Source organism: Garra rufa, chromosome 25, assembly GCF_049309525.1.
Source record: "Garra rufa chromosome 25, GarRuf1.0, whole genome shotgun sequence".
NCBI lineage: Eukaryota > Metazoa > Chordata > Actinopteri > Cypriniformes > Cyprinidae > Garra > Garra rufa.
The window spans coordinates 5,104,684-5,111,085 of NC_133385.1; positions in this window are offsets into that span (position 1 = coordinate 5,104,684).

Below are 6,402 nucleotides of genomic sequence, written 5' to 3' on the forward strand. Positions count from 1 at the left end.
ATATATATATATATATATATATATATATATATATATATATATTTAGTGGTGGGCCGTTATCGGCGTTAACGTGCTGCGTTAACGTGAGACTCTTATCGGGCGATAAAAAAAATATCGCCGTTAATCTATTCTCAAAGTTGGGTTGGGAGCTGGTCTAAACTACGCAAGATATGATGACTTTCACCTTGATATTTGAGCGCGGATGACGTATACCTAGTCGAATTGCACTGTAGGGGGCGAGAACGAGTCTTCAACTTCTGTGAAATTACCACATCAAATGAGACGTGCAAATATGGATGCAGTTATGAAGCCGCTTCAGGGCAGGTGCGTTGCTAGACCCTTTTTACTGGGGCACGTGAGTTATAATTTACTTTGATAATCCCGAAATAAAGACATTAAACTATATGCAACAACTGAATTGACGCTTCTAAAAGCAACGCAGTTTAACCCAAGACTATGCACGCAGAAATCCATGCCGGTGCGCGTCTGTGCAGCACGTGCACGTCGTGCAGCCTTTTGCGCAGAAGTACTTGGTTACACAAGTTTGTATAGGTAATTATGTTGTAAATGCAATTGTCAAGCAGTTTGTGATGCATTTTGGAAACAGGAGATGAGCGCCTGATCTAATGCGCCACCTGGCCCGTTCTCGAAGACTTACTTTTAGTCATTATTTGGGTAGCACACATATTCTGAATGCCTTCAGCAGAATTCAAATTAGCCATTTTAATCTAGATTAATCTAGATTAATTCCAAGATTTAATCTAGATTTATCTAGATTAAAAAAATTAATCTATGCCCACCCCTAATATATATATATATATATATATAAAGAAAAAATATATATACAGTCAAGCCCGAAATTATTCATACCTCTGGCAAATTCTGACTTAAAGTAACTTTTATTCAACCAGCAAGATTTTTTTATTTATTTTATTTTTTATTTTTTTTTTTTACCAGAAATGGCACAGGCTTCTCCCAAAATATAATAAGATGTACAAGAGGCATCATTGTGGAAAAACAAAAAATTCAGCTTTTATTTACATTTGAACAAAAAGTGGCATGTCCAAAATTATTCACACCCTTTGCAAACTGTCAATGAGTACGTTTACATGGACAACAATATTCCGATTTTAACGCGATTAAGACAATACTCTGATTAAGAAGCAACCATGTAAACTGAGATTTTTGATTAATTTAATCCGACTAAAGTCATAATCGGAGTAAACACAAATCGAATTAAGACAGGTGGAGTATTCCTATTTTAGTCGCATTATGGAAGACATGTACACACCTTAATCAGACTATTCCCCTTGTGTAGGACTTTTCGCCACATTTTGTGACAGGATACACACTAATGCTGCGTTCCAGGCAGGTTTTTGAGCTCGTAAATCACGTGTTCAAACCACGACTCAGGACTTTGTAGCGTTCCAGGCAAGTCACGCCAAGCATTTATTATTTTTATAGTATTAATAATTTGATTGCAACGTTATATTGTCCTAAACTCAATTTTTCCACCGTGTGCCACTGAACACCGCACCCCTAGAGGCTTTATTGTTGTTTCTCGGGCTATGTCACGTCAGAACACGGAACTGGGAGTACGTCGTCGATCTAGTACGAGTTCACGTATGGGAATTCACGGGTTTGAGTGCCGTTCCAGTGCACTTTCACGGGTAGAAGTTTGGAAAAACACGGGTAACGGGTTGTCTGGAACGCGGCATAACGCTCTCAGTTGGTTGCGCTTTGGTTTCATTTTTATTTATTTATATTTTGCTACAACATGGGCTTAATCAATGCTCATTGCTGATAAATAGCCTAGTTTGTTATCATAATTTTTAGTTTTATGGAAACGTTTTTAACATTCAACCCCCTTTTTCATTAGTATAATTTGTAAGTATTTATTTTAATTTTGTGAACGGGATTTCCGCTATTGGAATGTCTTAGGATGCTTTTTACTTTTACTATCGAATTCATGATCTTGGTTTTGCTTGCATATATAAGGCTACACCTATCAATTTTAAGATTAAAACAAATTCTTAAAAGATGGATTTGTTATTTTTAATTAAACAGCATAACAAAAATAAATGAAAACTAGCTTATATAGCATTTATTAACAAAAACTAATAAGACGAGGCATGGACTCCATCACATGCTGTTATATGCCGACTAAACAATTTATTACAGGGCGCGCAAACACTGAGCAATCAAAATAATTAATAAAAAAAATAATAAAAGAAAGCCTCCAAAGCGTAATGTGAGGTAAACGGCAAAGATAACAGGGTTTTCAAAATGAAAACAAACAAAAAAAGTAAAACTAAACTGGCTTTCGGTGACTGTGCTTGCGTGTGGTTTTTTTTTTTTGTCCTAAAAACTGAGTGGCTCTGAAACGCTCGCTGTATGGATCAGACGCTTTGGAGCAGCACAGCACGCACTCGCACAAATGCGACCACGGCAAATTTTAACTCACACATTCTAAAATATTTGTTGCATATGTCCAGTGCCACTTCAAGCTTTTGTAAAATTAAAACCCAAACATCCAAAAGTCTATAAGGAAGATGGACTGATAGCGTCGCGTGTGGACGCAATGATGTGTGTCATTAATCGATCTATGTACTATAACATGTAAAACGGGAACATGAAAGGAATATTCTAAAAGCAACTCATGTAAACAGCTTAATCATATTATTGTCTTATTCAGAATAAGGTCATTAATTAGATTACTGGTGTCCATGTAAACGTAGTCACAGTCTATGGGGAAATCCAAAGCAAGTAGTCCAAGCTGTTCTAAAGCATCCTAATTATCCTGATTCATTGGGAACAGCTGTTTTAATCAACTCAACAGGTGAAAAACAGAAGCTCTCTGCTGTTGGTTTGTGGACAGTCATGGCTAAGACAAAGGAGCTCACTGAGGACCTGCGGCTGCGCATTGTGGCTGCTCACAAGTCAGGAAAGGGCTGTAAGACCATATCTAAATGTTTTGAGGTTCCAGTGGCTACAGTGCAGAGTATTATTAAAAATACAAGACGTTCCGCACTGTGAAAAATCTCAGAGGACGTGGTTGGAAGCCAAAAGTGACACCTGTGTTGGCCAGGAGGATAGTGAGCGAGGTAAAAAAGAGGTTTTGACTTAAATCCAATTGAGAATCTGTGGAGGGAGCTAAAGATCAGGGTGATGGCAAGGAGACCCTCCAACCTGAAAGAGTTGGAGCTCATCGCTAAAGATGAATGGGCAAACATACCAGTGGAGACATGCAAAAAGCTGCTCAGCAATTAAAGGAAGTGTTTGATTGCTGTGATAGCCAATAAAGGCTTTTCTATTGATTATTGAGAAGGGTATGAATAATTTTGGACATGTCACTTTTTGTTCAAATTAAAATAAAAAGCTAAGAAATATTTTCTTTTCCTCAATAATGCTTCTTGTACATCGTCTTATTATCTTTTGGGAGAAGTCTGTGTCGTTTCTGGTCAAAAACAAATATGTGACCCTGGACCACAAAACCAGTCATAAGATTAAATTTGACAAAACTGAGATGTATACATCATATGGAAACTCAATAAATAAGCTTTCTATTGATATATGGTTTGTTAGGATAGGACAATATTTGGCCGAGATACATCTATTTGAAAATCTGGAATCTAAGGGTACAAAAAAATCAAAATACTGAGAAAATCACCTTTAAAGTTGTCCAAATTAAGTTCTTAACAATGCATATTACTAATCAAAAATTACATTTTGATATATTTATAGTAGGAATTGTACAAAAAATCTTCATGGAACATGATCTTTACTGAATTTCCTAATGATTTTTAGCATAAAAGAAAAATCAATAAATTTGACCCATATAATGTATTTTTGGCTATTGCTACAAATATACCCCAGCGACTTAAGACTGGTTTTGTGGTCCAGGGTCACATATATAAATAATAATAATAATAATAGGTAGTTTTTTTTTGTAGAACCTTTCTCATTTTTTGGTTTAACAGTAGAGGAGTACATTATAAAACAGTAATTACATAATGAATGTAAATGATAATATTTATTAAAATTATTAAAATGTTGCCATTGTATTGGGACAATAAAGCCCTCTCTACACTTATTCCTAACCCTACCACTATACCTGATAAACACTGTTATTAAATACCCGTGAGGCACTTTAATGCTCCTTTCGAATGTTTCCTTTATTTGTATTATTATGTGACGGGAAAAGGGAGAAAAACAAGTTTGGCAAAAGGCAGACTCGAACTCGGGTCGCTTGTATCTAAAAGTGTAAGCTTTTCAGCCTGTGCCACTGTTGTCATCATTTACTAGGTGTCTTTTGTAATGTTATGTATTCCATCCAGACATTGGTGAGTGGAGTTACTGTAAATAGCCTGGAATGTGTTTAGATGTTCAATTAGATACTAAACCAGTATGACAGGTCTTTTGGAAAGGCCAAAAAATGGGACAGTTTTAAGTTGGCCTATATTGCTCAACTGGCTACAAGTTTGTGTGTTCTTGTGTAAAGTCTGCTAAGCTTTTGCCAACATTTTTTCATTGGTCAAGCCATAATTTTTGTCCACCAGTTTTTCACATTCAAGTATGCTGTTTCACATTTCTTTCAAATCCCTCTGCACGCGTATATTATACATTTAGCATGAGGCAATCGCACATCTGCTCTCTCCACGCTGAGGCCTTGCAAACATTCACGTCATGTTAACAATCTAGAAAAGCTGCTGCAAATAATCTTTAAAGAATTATCCAGTTTCTCATGCGTAAAGTGAAAAGACTGACCCATTTTCAAGCATCTCTGGTTGTCTTGGCCGTCGTTTTGAGACCAGGCTGTCCTGCCATGTTTGTTCAGGATGGCTCTGTCAACTCTTTCTTGTCTGAGGACAACGTAAAACTCTTCATCGCCTTATCTTCCAGACATCCGCACTGTTGGCCAAGGTCAAGATGTCTCCTTTGCTGTTATTGCAACATCGTTGTTCATAAATTTTTGGTATTTGTGTTGGGGTGTTCGCTTATGCTATAATCCAAACCAAGCTCAGAAATGTTTCGCTTTTAGATCTGCTTTTATTTGCTTAAACAAACTGGAGTGATTTAAAATCACAGTGTCATGCGTTAAAACAACTGTAAATCTCAAGCTCAGAGCCAAGATATTATCTTTCAGTGCTTCTGCAGAAAAACCATAATGTCCAGCCCAAGACCTTGGCATTTTATCTTCAGAAATGAATGAGAAGAATTTCCTTACCGCAGTTGCGTGCGTCTTCTGGCTCGGACGGCAGCTCTAAAGTGGCGACTCAGCAGGGGTCTCACTTTCCATTTCCAAGACTTTCATTCTTTCAATGGAAAACTGGGTCGGCCAACAACTATAAACGATTAATGTTTTTTGAGGTTAAAATCTGTGACCTATTAAATGTAGTTGAGAAGTAGAGCAAGAAGGTCTAATACCTTCTTATAATTCTTAAATTTCCTGAAAACGCAGTCCCCCTCAGGCCATCCAAGATGGAAATGAGTTTGTTTCCTCATCAGATTTGGAGAAACATAGCAATGCATCACTTGCTCCCCAATGGATGTGAATGGGTGCCGTCAGAAAGAGTGTCCAAAAAGATGATGAAAACATCACAATTTGAAAAAGTCCATCTCTATCTCTTATTTGTGGTGTCTTTATTAGCTGTTTGGACTCTAATTCTGACGGCACCCATTCACTGCTATTCATTGCATTCAAAATTTATTTACATTATGGCCTGAGAGCAAGTCAATTTTCAGCAAATTTTCATTTTGGGCTGAAATTCTTTTTTAAGTTATTATTTCAATAATTTAACAACACGTGTTTATGGTTCTCTGATATCATTTAATGATCATATGACATGCAGGTAAACAATTCAATTTTAATTTTTTATTATGTGTTTAATTAATAAATATCATCAACTCACAAGCCCAAGTTTGGGAAACCTTGCAAAAGTTTTCCTCATTTAAACAGCTGTTCTTGCAATCTCCAATACTGGCATTATTACAGAACTCGGTGCAAACTTTTCCAAACTGCTCCAAAAGATGTTTGGCTCTCCATTTGTCATCTTATTTAGAGAACTGGCCATATATGACTCTGTTTATGAAAGTTTTCATGGCTCAGCAGGTAGCAGATTGTGTAATTTCGCTCAGACGCTGGTGGCTGATCATGGAGTTTACAGACATTTTTTGCCCAGTCGAGGGAAAAAATAGATGATAATTGAGAAGCCATCAGTCATCAGGTGGAAAAGCAAACTCCTTTTTTATGACCCAGACATGAACATTTACTCACCCTCAAATCATTTTCTAAATGTGAAATGCTACAGGAGAACAGTCCATACTTGTTCATACCATTCATAACAGTAATTCATATAAATGTAATGTTCAATGCATTAAGAGTGTAGAATTTAAGACTAA